At 49.1% G+C, this 20,435-nt stretch overlaps 1 protein-coding gene, 1 long non-coding RNA gene and 1 pseudogene across 2 annotated transcripts in view; 1 reads left to right on the top strand and 2 right to left on the bottom strand.

Annotated features, from left to right (window-relative positions):
* Positions 1-7,951, bottom strand: part of ACSL1 (acyl-CoA synthetase long chain family member 1) — a 61,293-nt gene extending 53,342 nt beyond the window's left edge. The window contains exon 1 of the mRNA XM_059685687.1: positions 7,814-7,951. The gene's annotated coding sequence lies outside the window, so the exon portion shown is untranslated. The remainder of the gene's footprint in view (positions 1-7,813) is intronic.
* A 4,640-nt stretch (positions 7,952-12,591) lies between these two features.
* LOC132228743 (uncharacterized) overlaps positions 12,592-20,435 on the bottom strand; it is a 45,970-nt gene continuing 38,126 nt past the window's right edge. The window contains exon 5 of the long non-coding RNA XR_009451427.1: positions 12,592-13,553. This is a non-coding gene — a long non-coding RNA (uncharacterized LOC132228743). The remainder of the gene's footprint in view (positions 13,554-20,435) is intronic.
* On the top strand, positions 15,048-16,000 carry LOC132226478 (ribosome biogenesis protein NSA2 homolog; annotated as a pseudogene).

Here is a 20,435-nt window from a genome sequence, read left to right as displayed (position 1 = left end):
TGCACTCTAATGGATGGTCTACCCCCACCCACCGGGGGCACACACCCCACTGTGGGGACGGCCCCCCATCTCCTGAGCAGTACCTGCAACCTCTCTGATCACGTGTCTCTGGCAGCTCCCAACCATGGGCACAATAAACAGAACTGTGAACTGGGCCGGGGAGCAGCGCCTGCCAAGGCCTGCAAACAGGCTTTCCATCCGGGAGGGAGACAAAGCTATTCAGCATTGCCCCACGATGGAGGGAAGAGTGCAGGACACTGTCTGGACTGTCACCTGCCCAAGTGGCCTGCGGCTGCTCTGGAGGAAGGAGAACCGTGGCCCTGGGGCCACAGCAGCCTCGTCTGAGGAGGTGTGTCCTGGGGACCCCACGGCAGCAGCTCCTGTCTCAGGGCAGAGCACTGTCTGGCTGCCTGAACGCTACAGAGGCCCTGGCCTGGTGGCCTTCGTCTCTGACTCGTGTCAGCAGAGAAGAACACACTGGCACTGTCCTCACAGTCGAGCCTGTTTCTGGGCGGCTCAGCCACACCCTCTGGATCTTGGTGCCACCCTCAGTGAGGTGGCTGATCGGACTGCTCGACAGGCAAGGTCCCTGCCAGCGCCTCACCAGGCCATCTGGGAAGCCGCGTGAGGCACAATGTGGGTAATTGTCCTACAGGAAGAACGGACAGCTGCGGAGGCCGGAAACAAGGTGTGATTCTAAGTAGGAATACCAGGTCAACGAAGACTAGAGTACAGATATGTAAGATTATCGAGAACTTGACACTGATCTCCCCCCCCTGCCCGCCCCCCCCCCCCCCACACACACATCCTGCAAAGCCCACACCACCTGCGGCTCCAGCAGAACTGAAAGAGGCGCCTGCAGTGCCGCCATGGAAGCACAGGCTCTGCTCTGGAGACCTCAGCTTTGCCCGGCATCGCCATATACAAACAGGAACATGTAAATGTACATTTTTGCCAACGACCCTTCCATGGGGCATCGACCACCAGAATGTTTCCAGGTCTCAAGCAACAAGCAGCCGGTACTGAGCACTCCCCGACATTAAAGCCTTACATGCTGCTGAAGACCAAGGCCCGGTCACCCCCTAGGGCAGTGATGGCGAACCTATGACACACAAACTCATTTTTTGCTTGATTTTTATTTGTTAAATGGCATTTCAATATATAAATATCAAAAATATAAGTCTTTTTTTTACTATGGTTGCAAATATCAAAAAATTTCTATATGTGACACGGCACCAGAGTTAAGTTAGGGCTTTTCAAAATGCTGACACGCCGAGCTCAAAAGGTTCACCATCACTGCCCTAGGACCTAGACCAGGGGTGGGCAAACTTTTTGACTCGAGGGCCACAATGGGTTCTTAAACTGGACCGGAGGGCCGGAACAAAAGCATGGATGGAGTGTTTGTGTGAACTAATATAAATTCAAAGTAAACATCATTACATAAAAGGGTACGGTCTTTTTTTTCCCAATAGTTTTATTCATTTCAAACGGGCCGGATCCGGCCCGCGGGCCGTAGTTTGCCCACGGCTGACCTAGACCCATGGTTGGCAAACTGCGGCTCACGAGCCACATGTGGCTCTTTGGCCCCTTGAGTGTGGCTCTTCCTAAGCCTTAGGAGTACACTAATTAAGTTAATAACAATGTACCTACCTATATAGTTTAAGCTTAAAAAATTTGGCTCTCAAAAGAAACGTAAATCATTGTACTGTTGATATTTGGCTCTGTTGACTGATGAGTTTGCCGACCACCATGAGGAGGAGTAGCCAGAGCCTGGAGGGTGGCTGGGCATTTAACTGGGGAAACAAGATATACACCCCTGAAAAGTCAAATGCAGGCCAGAGGGAGGGGGGCTACTCACACACTGAATAACAGCACAGCCAGGCCCCCACCAACGGGGAGAACGGCCAGTGCCCAGATCAGGGTGCAGGAGACCCTCTCAGGCCAGGCACGAACCACCCCCTGCCTCAACCCCTCTCCCCCGTTTCTGAATTAGGGTCGCGGCCATCTTCTGACCAGTCTGGGAGTATTTCAACACGGTCACCGCTGTGCTTGCTGGTGCACCCCGGCTGAATGTCAGCCTAGGGGTCCAGGGCGTGACCTGGAGTCTGAGGACAGTGAGTGGCTCCAGGCAAGTGCCTCTGAGGAACAGGGCCATGAGGAACGAGGGGAGGGTGAGGAACGTCCCTGCTGACAGGTGGAGGGGGGCATGCAGGGCCCGGGAGGCCCTTCCAGGACACAGGAAGGCTGGGGGAGGGGGACAGTGCCCCCAGGGGCGCAGAGGCCTTGGCTGGCCGTGTGCTGGAGACTCCGTGCTCCAAAGGCCCCAGGATGTGGTGGTTGGGAAGCAAGGGAAACAGCAGGTTGGAACTAGACTCCGGAAGCCCTGACCGCCAAGCTCATTGAAGACGTGGGCCTCACAGGAGCCCTGGACGGCGCTGGGCAGAGGGGAAAAGGCACCCCCCTCCCCCGTTCTTAAACGGAGGGCCTTCGCTAGAGGTGACAGACTCTGGACGAGGATGGCGACACAGAACGAAAGGGAGAAGAGGGTGTGTATCAGGCAGCTTGATACAGAGCGCGAGTTAGCGTCAGCAGAACCTGCTGACTGACTGGATGTCGGGGCACAAAGAAAGGTAACGCCAAGGCCCAGCCAGACCCCAGACCGACACCGGGCTCGGGAACAAACTCCACTGTGTCATGCCCGAGGGGACACGGCCATGTCAGATGGGCTGAGGCACCCGGCCCTGCGCCAGTGGCGGCGTCAGTCGAGGGAGTCGGGCTGTCCTGAGCGCCTCGTGTCTGTGTGGTCTGGGACTCCCAGCCCCTGGCCCCCTCCAGCCACCGCAGCCCAGCCTTTACTTATTTTATACACTGAGGTTAAAGCGGCCACACCACCGTGCCTTCAAACCCGGGAAATTCCCAATTCTAGTCTCTCATCTATTAAACGTTTTCAGCATGATTTAGAACTTGCCGAGAAGGTCTGGTTCTGGTAAAAAAAAAAAAAAAAAAAAATTAATTAATAAAATAAAATACCCCAAGGGATGCAGCAGAAAGCAATCCCATGTGCCATGGTGCGGCCAATCTCCTATGTAAACACAGACAGTACCACACTCCGTCCCTGCTAAGCCGGGGTCCCTGTTCCCACCCCTCGTGCTCTCCTTCCGCACACGATGCATTAATCACCATTCTCCACTGTTCTCCAGCCTCATAGGACCAACTTCCAGGGCAGGCCGAGCCTTTTACTCTTTAATTCCCCAGAAAGTAAACAGTGTGTAGCAGATCTTAGCACGCACAGAACCAAGCTGAGTCAACCTCTGTTGTGGTTTACACCCGGCTCGTGGTCCAAGACCGAGTGCAAATGAGACAGGAAAAATCAAGGAGCAATGACACCGAGGAGGCAGCAGCCCAGTCCTCAGCCTCGCCACCTGCTGGCTCACCCGGAAGAGCCAAGCAATCAGGAGCTCTGGCCCTGAAGCCGGACAGCCGAGTTCAACCCGGGTTGGGTGACTTCACCTCTGCACCTGTTCTTTTACCTGCTGTGAACGATGGGTCACAGCAGGACCCACCAGCAGGGCTGGTCCCTGAGTGAGCACCTCTGAGGCCTTGCGAACAGTGCCTGGTACTGTCTGTGTTATCATCACCTACCCTGCCCCGGGCTGCCCATGCCCGGCCTGTGGCCCCCATGGCGGTCAGGGAGGGAGAAACCAGTTCCTGCAGCAACTTTCCCTTTCTGGTTAATAAAATAAAGAACGTACTCAGGGCACATCAGCCTCATGTCTTAGGGACAGGGCTCCCTCAACAGACCCGAGGGCAAAGAGCCAGAACTGTGCAAGTGGGCAGATAACACGTGTGTCAGAAATCCCTCCCGGGATGAGGAAATGGTGCAAAAGGCAATTGCCATGATGCCCTCACTTCTTTCCACTTATCTTTCCAAACCATGAAATCTTTATTTTAACAGTTTTTGACTAGAACACATGAACCCCAAAGTACATTAAAACCATTCATGAATAAAAATAATCTTCAAAACACTGTCAATTTCAACAGCTTTAAAGCAGAATGTGCCCTAATTTCTAAAAGATATATTAAAACATGAAAAAAAATATTCACAATATACTTTAGGCCAGTGGTTCTCAACCTTCTGGCCCTTTAAATACAGTTCCTCATGTTGCGACCCAACCATAAAATTATTTTCGTTGCTACTTCATCACTGTAATGTTGCTACTGTTATGAATCATAATGTAAATATCTGATATGCAGGATGGTCTTAGGCGACCCCTGTGAAAGAGTCATTCGACCGCCAAAGGGGTCGCGACCCACAGGTTGAGAACCGCTGCTTTAGGCCATTAAAATTAAATTATCAAAAATTTTATCTTCAACATAAAATATATGTCTAAAATCTTTAAAATATATTTAGAGAAACAAAAAGGAAATACACACAAATGTGAATAGCATTGAATCTCTCTAAGACCTTAATTTCATAGTTCCCCACTTTCCTAATAAGAAGCATAGATTCCTATGGTAATATGAGTATGTAATATAAAGTTGTATGTTATATATAGCTTTTCTGAGGCAAATGGTTTTGATTTAGATACTGGAGAGCTTTTGCATTTTTATTTAAAACGTGAAGACCGGCAACTCATTCATGAAGAGCATTAGCCCGGATACCTAGACTGAGCCACCGGTGTTGAAATCTTAGATCTGGAGATAAGACGGTGCCTCCTGCCAAATGTCTTCTGGGGAGGCAGGCAGCACAGGGGAGTGGGTCCTCACTCCCCCGAAGTCTCTGTCCCAGGAACCTGTCACCCGTCCCTCCTGCCGGCCACGCCACAGGGAACGCGCCATCGCGTGTCCCCCCCCGCCCCCCCCCCCCGCACTCCACAAAGGCCACAGCACACGGAGTCCTGTGCCGTCTCCAACACACAAGAACTTCTACATGTCAGGATGCCGAGAAGCAGAGAAATGACCGCAACTAAGATTTTGTGACAGTTTTCTCCTGCCACGATGGTATGAGCAGTTGTTTCAAAGTAGGTGTCACCTTGGCCTTACACAACCCAAACTTTATGAGTTGGCATTCAGCATGTTGGGTAAGGAATTGCAGATACAATGACAATCTCGGGGTCGTGGCCACAAGTGCTGATAAAATTGCCTCTACTTACAGTTCATCAAGTCCAGCTACTGCCTCAGGGCTGGTATTTCGTTAAAAGCCCTCAGAAGCCCCCAAGTCCTAGCATGCTGAAACTCCACTGCCAGCAGCTTCGGATCAGCCCTGTCTGCTGAGACCTGGTCTCCAGGCGGGAGTGTTAAAGTGGCCCACGCGTTTGTCCGACCACCGGTGGGGCTGCAACATTTAATAAAAACTCTGGCACCTTCAATCTACCACCTGACTAACCACAGCCTGTCAGGGAGTAAGGCTTGAATGGCCTTAGGATACCAACAGTTTTGAGTTGCCTTAAAAAAAAAAAACACCAACCATGTTCTTTCGTATTTTGTAACACGGTTCTCTAATTCATGGCATCATCCAAGGGAGACCATTCCTAAAACATTGTTAATGCATTCTAACGTAACAGAATTTGGTTAGAAGAGACAGTAAATGCAAAAGAATAGTGGACTAAATTATCCATTTCTCTAAGGTTCTAGAAATTACTCCTATTCCTATAGTCTTGCTCTTCCCAGAAAAGTGAAACATGAAGGGAGAGAGATGGGGAAATTCCCAGCTGTAATGACAAAAACCATGTGATCTTTCCCCAAGCCCTCCTCAAACACACAGACGTTTTCCACAAGACAGCAACATCAAAATGAGAGCCAGCACCGGTTTGGCTCAGTGGATAGAGTATCGGCCTGTGGACTGAAAGGTCCCAGGTTCGATTCCGGTCAAGGGCATGTACCTTGGTTGCGGGCACATCCCCAGTAGGACATGTGCAGGAGGCAGCTGATCGATGTTTCTCTCTCATCAATGTTTCTAATTCTCTATCCCTCTCTGTAAAAAATCAATAAAAAAATATATATATATAAAAATGAGAGCTGTGGCAAGACCTGGGCCTTCACCATGACACTGTGGCCAGCGGTTCACTTTCAGATATTCCAAGCTTCATCCAAAAGCAGACACAGCCATGGAAACCCTGCCTGTATGGTATAACTAGACGCCTGTCCCCTGCATATGTCATGACTATTTTCAAATTAAATGCCAAAATCTAAAAAGCCAAGGGATTGCTCTTTAGTCGGCTGCCTGTAATAATAATAAAAACAGGCATTAATAGAGACAGGAAGAAAATATACCAAATACTTATAACTGAGGGGGAAGGGTGGTTTTTCTTTCTTTTTTTTTTTTTAAGTCTTTTCTGTTTACAGTAGGTGCAGAAAATAGAAGTCTGTAGTATATGGTCTATAATATATCTATATTATTTTAAGGGAGGGAGGTGAGGTGTGCTGCTTTTAAGGATTATTTTTTTTTCTAATCCAGAATTTTAGTTCCTGGAAGACTTTAGTCTCATGCACATTAGTCTTTTCACAAATGAGGAGCCAAGATTTAGGCTGGGAAGGGCCTCTCCCAGCTGAGTCAGGACAAGACAACCACAGGAATGGGAAGGGCAGCGGGGTTCCTTTAAAAGCACCCCCTTCTCAAGCACACCCAAAGCAGACTGTCAACTCCAGCCTGAAGTTTTCAGCCACTCTAACCGGCCACCTCCACCTGCAAATGCAGAATCAACCAGAAGACTGGCTTTGTGTTTAGAAATAATTGTTTACACTGGGAAAACAGAGGTGGAATCTGTGTCAGAAACGGTGAGATTTAACCAGCTTCTCTCCTGCTAAGCGAAGGTCCGTGAATAAAAGGAAGGGTATTATTGACAGCGGGGAGGGGGGGGGCACTTGGGATAGTTCTGCCCCAAAAGGACCTGAAAAGTCTCAACTTTACAAGACAAAGGGCACTTGGACAATTGTCTTAATTAAGCGCCATAACCTTGAAAGTGAGTGAGTGGGTGGGAAGGGGTTCGCAATGGCACCGGATTACCCCGCACCTGTCTCTAGGTTTTGGCACTGTGCACGCCAGTCATCCATCAGCTCTCTCCGGCTACGATGCCTTGTAGTAGATATCACCTCCGCTTGTTAATTAAGAAAAAGAAAAAAGAAAGAAAAAAAGCCAGACTCCTTAAATGAATGACGACCCCCCCCCACCCCCGCCCCCGGGCTCGGGCAGAAGCTACGGGCACTCCTCCGAGACACCGCGGGTTCTGCACATGGCAACCGGCTGCGGGTGCGGCGTGCGCCCCTCCGCAGGCGCTCCTCGCGGGGCATCGGCCGCGGCAGGAGCGGCGGGCAGTCGGGCTCCGGCTGCGATGCTTCCCTGCGCGGCCGGAGCGCCTCTTGGAAGCCCGGCCGCGGGTGCAGGAGGGACGGCGTAGCCGAGAGACCACGATCCCTGCCTCTCGGGACCCACCCCTGGCGTCTGAAGCTCAGGCGGGTCCAGGCCCGGCCGGTCCCCGCCGCCGCACCAACCAGGGGCCGGACCCGCGGCGCACGTCACCGGACCCCACGGTGAACCAGCGCCTCGCCCGTGCGGGCATCCCCGCCTCAGGCACGGGCGGCGGCGGCGGCTCCGGCGGCACCGAGGCCTCCGCAGCTGCGGGCAGAGCAGCCGCCGGGCAGCGGCCATAAAAGCGGAACGTCCCGACGAACCGAGCCGCTGCTCGCGCGCCTCCGCGGCGGCCGCCGTCACTCGGGCTCGGGCCGGCGGGGCAGCCTCCAGCCCGGCACCTCCGCGGAGCCCGCGGGCACCGCAACGGGGACGCACGCAGCTCCCGGCGGCAGGCGCACTCACCTCCTCGGCTGGCCCGGCCGCTGCGCCGCCGGCTGTCACCGCAGACCACTGGCTGCCCCGCGCCTGCTCCGGATGCTATTTAAAGGCGCCGCCGTCACCCCTGCGCGCGGACTGCGCACCAGCCTCTGCTGCCGCGGGGGCGGGCTGCTGCTGCTGCGTGAGCCGCGCCCGGGCCACGCCCCTGGCCACGCCCCCTCCCCGCCCCGCCGCGCTCCCACCCAGGCCCCGCCCCCCCGCGTGCCCGCTTTCCCACGCAGGCGCGCGTGTGTCGCGCAGGCGGCCGGCGTACGGCCGGCGGGCGGGTGCGGGGAAGGGGCGGGCGGGCGGGCGCGCTCGAGTCACCGGAACGTGCCTGGTTTTGTAAGGAATCCGAGGAAGGGCAAAGGGTGAGCTGCGGTGCCTCAGCGCAGGAGCCCCGCCAGCTCGGGGGTCTGCTGTCCGCGGGCCCTGGAGGGGTGACCTCTGCAGAAGGGGCCCTGACAGCCCCAGCGCTTTCCTTTCCTATTTTCTTTGGCACCCACGTGCACGACCCCTTTTAGCCCGATTTCACCACATTCCCCACAGGGTTTTGACACAGCCCCTGGCCAGGAGGACTGGTCTGGACTTCTGCAACGCCCTGGACATGAAGCAACCCTGGGCGATTTATCAGCGGGGTATATAGTTAGAGCTGAAGACATTGCTCAAGAGCAGCATTCATCCTCCAAGTTCCTGGGGTCCCTCCACCCTGCTCTTCCTGGCTGTGAGGTTTTCAGGGGTTCTATGTCCATGCGATACCTACTTGGGGGTTTTCAGAGGCCAATGCAATTTATTTTCAGGCTGCTATGGCACCTGAGGCCTGCTAGTAGCCTTACCCTCTAATCACGGTGGTCCGGGTCCCAGTGATGCTTGTGCCCAGCAGCGGGCGGAGGGCTGTTATCTATTACACTTTGAATCTGAGGCTTGAGAGGAATTCTTGTTATAATAAACGCCTCTGGTAATGACAGATACCGTTTATTGAAACCCTTCACTCACATTATCTGATTGAATCTCCATAATCTTATAAAGTAGGTGCAGTCATCATTCCCCTTTTACAGATGAGAATACTGAGGCACAGAAAGGTTGAATGCTAGTGAGGGCAAAGCTACACTTGGAACTCAGGCAACCTGCCTCCAGAGCGTGCACATATATAATAACCACGAAAATATATTTGTGTTTCAAAATAAAAGCAATACTGAACTGTAAAATAAGTATAATAAAGTTTTTAAATTTTTTCTTATGATGAATAAAAAAGAAAATATATTGCCTTGGTATAAGTGGTTTAGCAGGGTCAGTCAACCATGGGTTAAAAATATTCCAGGGGAACAAACTCAGGTTGCTGATGTGTATACTGTGTAATTAGGCCTAAAATGGGTGCATCTGTACTGAACCCATACAGACTTTTTCTTGTCATTATTCCCTAAATAATACAGCATAATAACTATTTACATAGCATTTACATTGCATTAGGTATTATCAGTAATCTAGAGGTGATTTAAAGTATATGAGAGGCCCTAACCGGTTTGGCTCAGTGGATGGAGTGTCAGCCTGCGGACTGAAGGGTCCCAGGTTCAATTCCGGTCAAGGGCATGTACCTTGGTTGCGGGCACATCCCCAGTAGGGGGTGTGCAGGAGGCAGCTGATCAATGTTTCTCTCTATCCCTCTCCCTTCCTCTCTGTAAAAAAATCAATAAAATATATATTTTTAAAAATAAATAAAGTATATGAGAGGATGTGTGCAGGTTACATGCAAACATCATGCCATTTTATAGGAGGGACTTGAGCATCGCAGATGTTGGTATCCTCAGTGGAAACAATCCCCCATTGGTAACGGGGGATGACTGTGCTCATGGAGGCCTCAAGCACATTCAAGGTGGCTCCACCCTACAATACGCTGAGAACTTCCCTTGGCTCTCCTCACCTCTCCAGAGCATCTGGGCGTGGTGGCAGTAATTGTTACTCCGCAGTGTGCTGGCACCGTGGCACCGGGAAGGTGAGGGCGGCCCACACTCCAGTGGCCTCTGTAACAGCTGTGTTCTTCTAGGTCCCTTTCTACACTGAGATATTCCAGACCTAGACTTGTAAATTAAAAGAAGAAATGGACTCCGCTTTCATTTTGATTGGGTTTCCACTTGGCTAATCCTTGGTTTCTCTGCCCAGGTCTCTCTCTCCCCACCCAGGGTTTCATCATTTTAGCCTCTCCTTTTTCCTCTTCTCCAACCAGTCCTTCAGCCTGGTGCCTCCTCAGGCACTTCCCAAGGTCTGTGCTGGATCAGTTTGCTGGGGCTGCCATAACAAAGGACCACAGACTGGGTGGCTTAAACACAGAAAAGTATTGTCCCACAAGTTCTGGAGTCTGCGAGTTCAAAATCAAGGTGTGAACAGCGGGGGTGCCTTCGGAAGGCTGTGTGGGAAGCATCTGTTCCAGGCCTTTCTTTTGGGCTTGGGGATGGTCGTCATCTCCCTATGTCTCCTCACATGGTTTTCCCTCTGCGTGTGTCTGTGTCCAAATTTCTCCTTATATGGACACCAGTCATATTGTATTAGGGTTCACCCTAATGACCTCATTTTAACTTGATTGCCTCTGTAAAGACTCTGTCTCCAAATAACATCCCATTCGGAGGTAGTGGGGGTTACGACTTCAACATATAAATCTGGAGGGGAGGGGGGACACAATTCAACTCATAACATGTGACAACTGTCACTGGCTCTCCCCTTACCCCTCCCCACTCCAAAACACGTTTCTCCCAAACGCATGCCTCTCCCTGGGTTCAGCCCTCAGTGCCGGTGGTTGGCAGCTCTAGAGTGGGAAAGGCACACAACCAGGCATCACAACTGGATTCCGTCCCCTCTGGCAGAGCCGTCCTGACGTTGGGAGGCAACCTCTTCTGGAAATAGAGGGCTAGACTAAATATTTTCTCAGGTTCCTTTCAGCACTAACACTTTAAAAAGACACGCGTTTCTCCCTAATTATTCCAAAACTAGAGGCCCAGTGCACGAAATTCATGCACAGGTAGGATCCCTAGGCCTGGCCAGTGATCAGGGCCAATCAGGTTCCCTGCCTCCCCGCCTCCTCCTTCCCTCGCCACCCGCATGCCAATGCTGCCACTGGTCGCCCACCATGTTCTGCGCCACCTCCCGGTGGTCAGCGCACATCATAGCGAGCAATCGAACTCCCGGTCTCATGGTCAAACTCCCAAGGGGACACTTTGCATATTAGCCTTTTGTATATATAGAAGTTTCACGATTTGAAGGGCTGTCTTATGACCATCAGACAGAGGGTATGATGAGAGGCAGGACTGCATAGTGGTCAAGAACACAGGTTTGGGAGTTGAGCTACTTTGCATTAAGCCCCATTTCATCCTCTGTAAGACAGGGATAAAAGTCTTAGTATTATTATAATAACAGTCTTATTCCCATAATAATAACCTAACACAGAAGGGTATTGCAAGGACCGACAGCCCATGGCCTCAGTGTTCTCATTAATGAAGGTTCCAGACTCCATAGTTGGGGATTCCGTTTTGGGGACTTGGAAGGAAGTAGGAGACTTAAACTCTTTTTTCTATTTTCTTTTAGCCAAGCATCTCTTTAGCCAAGCAAACAAGAGCCAATTGGAGGCTGCAGTGGAACAAATTTCCTAATGGAAGTTTGAGTCTCTTTTTAAGTTGCTCTCACCTCATTACGTTTTTGGATTGGTTAAAATTTTGTGGCTAATTCTGGCTAGATCCAAATCTACATCTGCCTAAAACTGATTGATCAATCTACTAGAGAAGCTAAAGAGAGTCAAAGTCCTTTTGGGGACAAGCTGAGGGGCAGGTTGACAATGGCCTTGTCTCCAAAGCTCCCACTTGTGATTGCCAACTGCAAAGTTGTTATTATTATTGATCGCCTACGCCCTTTGCTTTTGAGCAGGGCCATCTGAAGTAGAGCTGCATCAATTGATAATGGCCAATGTGCTTTTAATTCCAGATCTTGGTAAGTGGGTGATTAAAGAAAGGGTTGGCGTCAGTGGCTGGGTGTTTGTCACTCAATTTGTTTTGAGGCTACGTCTACATTAGACAGATACCTGTCTCTCCCATGAAGCTGTAAGTGCTTGTTAATCTTCATACACCCCCACTTCCCTGCAAGTCCTAGTATAGTATTTACACATTGTAGGCACTCAGTTTCTGAATTGGACACATTTTTCTATATATTCATATGTGATCAATGGCAACAAAGGGTGGAGCCAGGTTTTGTGGAGTCTTAAGTTCACACAATTTAGGGGACCTCTTTAAGAAAATTACAAATAAAAAGTTGGATACAAACAAAAATTTTTTGGAATGAAAACAGAAATATAGTAAAATACAAATTTAAAAAGTTTATAACACAAAAAATGTATAACACCATAAATTTCACAAAATCCAGAAAAATAACCTTAAAAAATATTAATTCTTTTCTCCTACCTTTGTAATAATTTTTAGAGCCTACCTTTTGGCTGCATACTCGTTAATTGCTTCTTTACATTATATTTTTCATAAACTTTATTTATAGAATAGTTCTAGACTTACAGAAAAATTGCTCCTCTTGGCTGTGATAGTTTGTCAGATTATCCTTGTTTTGGGGAAGCTTGACCACTTAGAAGGGTACTTACTGGTCATTTAATTTTGTAAAATGTCCTAATGGGATTTGACTGATATTCTTCTCATGATAAGCCTGGGTATGGATTTTTGGGAGGAAGACATTTTTACTATTTTCTATAGAGAGAAGGAAAATGCATTCTTTCCTTCCACAGGGTTGATGGAATTTTTTTAATTGACAGTTTTGATCAGACATTGATGAGAACTGAATCCATTGCTTTTCACTTTAAATAAGTGCTGATCAGAATAATTTTCAACAGTATAACTTCTGACTATGTACCGTTCATCCTGGTTTCTCTTTTACTCCCCACATACTTCCAGATGCCTTAGGACAGGCTGATCAGGAGATATGACTGCAGGCCCTCTGGGCATAAGATGCTGGGGAGTTGAAAGAGAATCTAGAGGTAATTCTGGGAACATGGGAAGGTTAGAAATATACATGCAAGAACTGGAAAGCCCATAAATATATCTCCCCAATCCCAAAGTAATATATTCCAACTCCAGTTCCCTTAGCTGGGTTCTAAATATGAGCTGGCCATTTTAGCACTCCCAAGGGAGGATGGTGATAGAGGGGACTTGGAGCAGAGAATGGCAACAGTATTAACTGATTACAGCTAAATTATCTTTTGCAAATTTTGCGGAAACATTTATGTGAATACGCGGCTAGCACCTTCGATGAATGAGGGCCCTAGTGAAGCTGTGTTAACATCCATAGTCGGCAGGACTCTTTCAGCATTATTGTGCTACTGCTCAGATTTGCTAGTACAGCTCTCTCGGACTTCCAGCAATAAGGAAGAAGGATATTTCCACCAAAAGAACACTTTTCTGTAGGTACTGATGATTATCACATGGTCTTCTCTATTTAAGCTATGGTCCTTTCTTCTCCCACATCCTTTTTCTTTTTTAAGTGCACTTGATCCACTGACTTCATTAACTTTATGATGGAGTTCTCCCAGCCTCATTGGTCAGGCCCTCTCCCAGCATGCAGTGCTGCTCCAGCATAGTTGCTGGATAAAGTCAGGGATTCCAGAATTCATCCTGCTCTCCCACAACACCTGACTTTCTATGTCTCGAGGTGATATGACTTTGTTTAGTCGATGTTGAATATCCTATATAATAAAAGCATAATATGCAAATTGACCAAATGGCCAAATAGCGGAACGACCATCCGGACGACCATCCAGGACTACGCTATGACACCCACTGGTGCCAGGTCAGCTAAGGTGGGTGCAATGCGATTGGTTGGGGGCCCAGCCATTGCCCCATGATGGCACTGCAGAGGGAGGACCAGGCCACTGGCTGGCAGGGCGATCAATGGGGGGGGCTCCACGATTGCCCCAAAGAGGGAGGCCCAGGCCACTGACCAGCGGGCTGCAGCAGGTGGGTGGGGCCTCTTCTGCAAGGGAAGCCCGGGTCCCAGATGCCGGAGGGAAGCCAGTGCTGGCAGCCAGGGGAAGGAAGGCCTACTCTTGCATGAATTTCGTGTATTGGGCCTCTAGTAAGTTATAAGTATCCCAATCTCCCAATTCAACTAACTTCTCAATGTCAACCAGTAAAATTCGAACTCTTTACAAGAATTTCTAGGATGTCCTTCATAACCTGTTCCTGCTTTCCTCACTGGACAGCTCTCCAGCCACATCCTCTCCAAATAAACTTTACTGTAGAAGAAGGTTTCTGTATCTGTGTTTAATAGATATGCTTCAATGGCGCACACAACTGAGGGTGGAAACTGGCGGCAGTCACCCAGCGCACCAGCCTGCAGGCAGTCTTCTGGCGGGCTTGCCCAGACAGCAGTCACTCTATTCACATGGCCCTGAGTGTGGGATCCTGAGACAGGGCCTAGCCCTAGGCTGGCACTGTCACTGTGATCAGACGGGTAAGCAGTCTTTGTCACCGTGACTAAATGAACAAACAATATATGTCACAAGGACCTATGATCCCATTGGACCTAATGTTTTAAAACTTTTGGTATGTTTGACAAACTTCCCTAAATTCAAAAATTAGTCTTTCTTAACCTGAAAATAACTTTGAGAATATTTATCAGGATCCCTGAAACATTTCAAAGAATGTCTTCCTCTCTGTAAAAGAGGGGAATTAAACTAATTAAGTCTATTTGATATGTTAAAATTATATGGAAATCACTGTCAAATAACAATAACAATTGTGTTATATTCATATGCACATATTACTGTTATTAAAAGAAATATTATAGGAATTGTATAAAATTTCTAAGGATCTACAATGTTCTGATAAAATGTTTTTATTTGCAATTCGAGTTACACTAAAATATGTGTTGAGAAAAACAAATCTGTCATTTGCATTATAATCTGGTCTTTAACAGTCATTCCAAGTCAGTCATTTATAGGGTCACTGTCTTACTCTGATACTTTTTGGAAAAAATGTTTCCTCTTCAGAGAGATTGGTGGAGAGGACTCTGACACTTACTCTAAAATACAGGTTTCTGAGCAATTTTCAGATCATATCATTGAACTGAGTAGGAATTTTCAAAAGTCTAAGGAAAAACTGGATTCATAAGTCTGCTAACAAAAAAGAAAAATCAAGATAAATAAGACTTAATGACATGGGACTGAAAGGACAACAAGATGTGTGGTCTGAAGGCTAAGCGCTACCCTGCACAGCGCAGTGCTGAGGAGACACAAATGAGAGGGACCATCAGGAAGCGTGAGAAGAGAAACACCAAACAAAAGAATGATGAAGAGTCCCCAGCGCGCAGTCCCTGCTCATCTGCTGGGCAGAGAGGGACCCACCCCAGCTAAAGCACTTTCCAAAGGGATGAAACAAAAACGAAAAGAGAGAGTGGCACAATGGGTAGCCAGCGTCCGTGCCCAGGGAGACACAGGGGTATTAAACGTTATCCGAACAGGAAAGAGGAAAAAGAAAGTGTCAACGAGGCTGGTCACCAAAGTCTGCTTTGTTGGAGGTGGCCTTACTTGAAAACCACCTAAATATGAACGATTCATCAGGCCCATGTAACACAGCCTGCACTGAAGGCCGCCTTTGGCCTGCCAGTATTTTCTGTAAAGAAGAAACCCTCATTCCCACTTCATATAACTTTGGGTGTTATCAGCAAAGGTGCTGTCACCAAGGTGAATGTGAGCGAGTTGGGCCTTGTGACGTGAAAATATGCCCGGGTTACCAGCCATCCTGAAAACGATGGATGCATAAATGCCGTCTTACTGGTTTGACAGCAAGTAACTCCTTATAATTATTGAAGACTGTGCACCAATCAGGAAAGCTCCTTTACTGTGACGTTCCCAAGTACTAGCTCACAGTTTACACGTCTGCAGTCATTAAAATGGCCCAGTTTACAAAAAAAAAGTACAAAGAAGCGGATGGAGTTAATTTTAATATGTTATTGAACCCAGTATGTCCAAAAATAATATTTCAACATGTAATCCGTATCAAAACTTCAGAGAGATGTTTGCATTCTTTTTTTTAAACTTGGTCTCCAAAATCCATTGTGTATTTTATACATACAGCACATCTCAATTCAGACTAACAATATTTCAAGTGTTCAACTGCCTCATGTGGCTCTTGGACGAGACAATCTAAAGGGTGTTGTACAACTTTGCTTCTTGACGTGCAAATCCATCCCCTCTGCCCCGCTGGTCATCTCAGGACCCTGGGGACGGTGTGGGGCTCCAGGGAGCTGAAAACGGTGAAGTGGAAAGTCTGAGCATCACAGCCCCGAGCACAGCTGTCCGTCCACACAGCCTGAGGACCAGCAAAGGCAGCCTGATGATGCCAGAGCCCCATCGCCCACATCGGCATCCGGCTGTCCTCAGCCACACCTGGGTGATTAGGGATCCACTAGGGGAGAATTGCTGTGTGCTTCTAAAATGAGAGCATTGCCACCATGGTAAATAAGTTCATCAGCAAAGTTAAAAAGAAGTTCGTGTTCCGTTGAGTTGGTGAACTGATTTGTCTCAGTCTCGGAGTCTCCCTAGATCCCCTCCGCTGTCCCCGTTCCCTGACGTGTGCAGTGGCTCCATGGACAGCATTTCTTCTCCGAATCCCAGCCCCTGGGCACAGTAGGGCTCAGTCTGTGTTCAGTGAGTGAACACAGGAACGGTAAGCTTGCTCCGTGACTCAGGGGAAGAGAAAGTGTGAGATATGATTTTGAAATTGGTTCCTTCTTCGAATGACAGATACAAAGATACAGAGGAGATGTCTTTTCTGACATCTCCTCTCCGGAGGACTCAGTGCCGGGGTCCAACCCCAGCGGGTCCAGGGGTCCCCAAAGGTGTGGACGGAGTCGGCGAAGAAGGAATGACACGGAGACAGCGTTCAGTTGATCAGCAGCCTAGCCAGGATCTCCAGCCAGGATCTCCAGCCAAGTTCTGGTCTGGATCTCCAGAGAGGTTCTGCTTAGGATCTCCAGAGAGGTTCTGTCCAGGTTCTCCAGTCAGGTTCAGTCACCAGGTTCTAGTCAGGCTCTCCTGCCAATCTCCTCAGTCAGGTTCAGTCCAGGATCCCTTGCCATGCTCTCTCACCAGGCTCTGCCTCCAGGCTCCGAGGCCAGTCCCTGTCCAGGATCCTTCGGCATGCTCTCGCCAGCGAAGTTCTTCTGTCTCTAGAGAATGTTCTGTGTGGGTTCTGTGCCTAGGCTCTGTCTCTCTTGGTCCTGTCTTCCAAGCCCTGTGTTCTAAGTTCTGAGTTCTGAGTTCTGTCTCTTGCTGTCTCTAGATTCTGAGTTCTGAGTGTTTCTGTCTTGTTACAACTGTATTTATACCAGTTGATTCAATCCTATCAATCTCTATTACAAAGGTTAGGGCGTTTCTTATCTCCATTCCAGGAAGATTATGTAGTTTAAGCATGATTGTTCGTAGTTAAAGGGATTAATTACCCGCCTGGCACTTAGTTGAGGGGTTTTATTCCCTCCCTAACTTCAGGGGAAAATCCCTACCTGGGGATTCAACCTTTCTAGGAGAGGTGACCTTGGTTAAAACACAGCGCCAAGAAGGTGAGCAAACATATAAAGAACAGTATGCCATATATGCCAGGTCCCTTGAAACAGCAAGGATGGACCGGCTCCCGGCAACTCAGCACAGACGCTTTTCTTTAACGAGTATTCATCAGAGCTGCCTGCTTCTCCCACCTCACAGGTTCTGCCAAGGTCAACAAGAGCAGGTCTGGAGGACAGGACGACGGCTTTGGAAACAAGAGGGATACAGAGGTCAAACAGAAAGAACTGGTCTTCCACGGTGAGGCGGGGCTTCATCAGGGAGCCCCCACTCAGGAACTGCCACTTCTTCCCACCACCTCAAGGCTGCCGTGCGACATGCCCACGGCAGTGTCTACTTTCCCGGAAGATTCCATGTCTCGGGACAGATTCAGCCCACACTGTCATGCATGTTGAAATTGGCCTAATCTGTCTGTCTCTTGCCTTCCTGGTTCACCTGCTACCTCACTGGACAGTCTGAACACTAGGTTCTCCTCTGGTTCCTGAGCCTGGAGCTAGGTCCGCCCAAGGAATGAGAAGCCTGTGATAATGGGGGGTCTGAGAAGCAGCAGCCAAGGGTTTGGTTAGGGAGCTGCAGACAGGGAGCTCCCTGCAGACTTTAACGGGCTTGGCCTGGAGAGAAGGAGAGGAAGGAAGGTGGGTGGCCTTCCTTGGCCCCCATGCGAGCTCAGGAAAGCTGAGCAAGGCCAGGAGGTCCCAGGACAAAGTCTCCAGTGAGAGGAGTCCCATGTGTCCCAGGAAGGGGCCTGTACCTAGCGCCCCGGCCACACCCAGTCACCGGCCAGGAGCAGCCTGTGGGAACGGTGAGCTCGGCAGAGGCAGAGATGGATTCTAGAGCAGAGGACAGCGGCTGGTGCCGGGCCCATTACGCTGCCGGGGGCTGGAGGTCTGCAAGGTGCATGCTCCTGGCTGCTCTCAGGCTGTCTCAACAACAAGCTGTGTGGGCCCGGCTCAGCCCGGACACAGAGCGAGCACCACGTGACAGGATGGAATGTGCCCTGGAACTGGCCTTGAGGTCCTGGGTCGAGGCCCTGATTGTTACTCACTAGCTCGGTGACCTTAGATACAACCTCTAAGTGCCTTGGCTTCTTGATCTTAAACGCACACCTGCCTCACAGTGTTGTGTAGAAGGAAATGAACTTGCGGTAAAGAGTACTCTGTACAATGTTGATACGAACGCTCACATGGTGAACAAAATCAACAAAGCGCCGCTACTGAGACCAATGACAGGACGTCTGCATTCCGTCACAAGGAAAGTCTGTGGCAATGATAGGACTGTCCATCTTGGAGGTTCCATTTGCACAACACTGCACACTATTCCAGCATTCAAATTCCACAGCATCTCAACCGCTTCAGAGATGTTAGGTTTTTAATGGAATTTATTATGATGACATTGGTTAATAAAAGTATACAGGTTTCAGGTATACAATCCTACAATACATTATCATCTGTATTGTGTGTTTACCACCCCAAGCCAAGTCAGATTTTAAAATTATGTTCTGGGCAGATATTTATAAAATTTTTTCAATGCACAAGGACTGGAGAAGATAAAGAGTATTTCTGAAAGGCCCAAAATTTTACATAAGATAGATATATTCCACAGCTCCTGAATAATTTGAGGGTGACAATAATTCATGGAGAGCAGTGGTACTTGCTCACTGCTCACTGCTTCCCCTTCTAAATGGGGAAGATGCTGGTGGTGGAAAGCTGTTTAGTTAAAGAACACCCCTCAGTTTTTATTCCAGGAAGATGCTGAAATGTCAAAGGCGGGGGAGCACCTCTTAGGAATCACAGGGTGAGGTCACAGGCATAAGCAGTGGCTCTGAGACCTCATCCGACACTCAGATTCCAGGGCAGACTCACTCTTTGGTGAAGGATGCTAGGGGATGAGGAGCCTGAAGCTGGAAGAACAAAACTGGAAAGACTGTGGATTTTTTCCTAAATAGTTGAAGGATTCAGAACTGTCTAGATTTTATTCTGGAAAAAAAAAGAGTTGAAGTAGATAATCTGATATTAGAATCTGTGGTTCTGATGTGAGCTCTGGGGTTATGAGTGAATGAAATTAGACGTTGGACTGGTAGGAACCGGGCAGCCAAGGGTGGAGGCTAAACTCACAGAGCGAGTCACACCCTTAACAATTTACTCGACTATGAGGAAACAGGTCACCCCACATCAGGACACCCCCAGATAGAAGACTCCCCAGCCAACCAGGCAACTTGTCTGTCTGCTGATCTCCATGCAGTGTTTGTTTCATGTTGCCACCACCCAAAGATTACAGCAGCGATTCTCCTTAAAGACAGACCTGAAGTATGGCTTTCCCAACTTCTCTGTCCTTCCGACCATGTTGCCTCTTCCACACGCGGCAGTCCAGCGCCCATAGCCAGTTCAAAGGGCACAGGTCTACAGCAAGAGGAATAAACTCCTTTTGCTCCCTTGTCCTGAATAAGCAGGGTTCCCGAAAGTGTGGTCCTCTGATGCCAGCATCAGAGTCACCTGGAGAGCTGGTTACGGAGGAGATTTCATCAGCCCCACCCAGACCTACTTATCTAGAATGTCTGGGGGCGGGACCCAGAATCCACATTCTCTCCCCCAGCCCCCACCCACACTCATTTTCCCCAAGTGATCCTTTTGCACACAAAAGTGTGAGAACCAGTGAAGGGATCGGTAAGCTCTCAGGTCAAAGAGCCTGGGGCTTCACGGCCCTGGTTTCAGGAGATTTACCTTATTTCTCAGTTATTTGTAGTTTTAAAGTTTTAAACTCCTTTTGCTCCCTAGGTATTCTCTCTGGACCTTCTCGTTTACTAGTCAGAGATTTTTTTTTTTTAAGTCTCAACACATTACTCATACAACAATATACACATATAGTATATTACATGGAAGACCCATGGGGGAGGGGACACTTACAGAGGTGAGGTGCCCTGCCCTGAAGGTGCTTGCAGGCTGGAAGAGGAGCTAAGTCCCGTGTGGAACCAGCTTGGCTGCAGGGCAAGGAAATCACAGGGCTGCG

Source organism: Myotis daubentonii, chromosome 2 (genome assembly GCF_963259705.1).
Source record: "Myotis daubentonii chromosome 2, mMyoDau2.1, whole genome shotgun sequence".
Taxonomy (NCBI): Eukaryota; Metazoa; Chordata; class Mammalia; order Chiroptera; family Vespertilionidae; genus Myotis; species Myotis daubentonii.
This window is presented reverse-complemented; position numbering and strand designations above follow the sequence as displayed.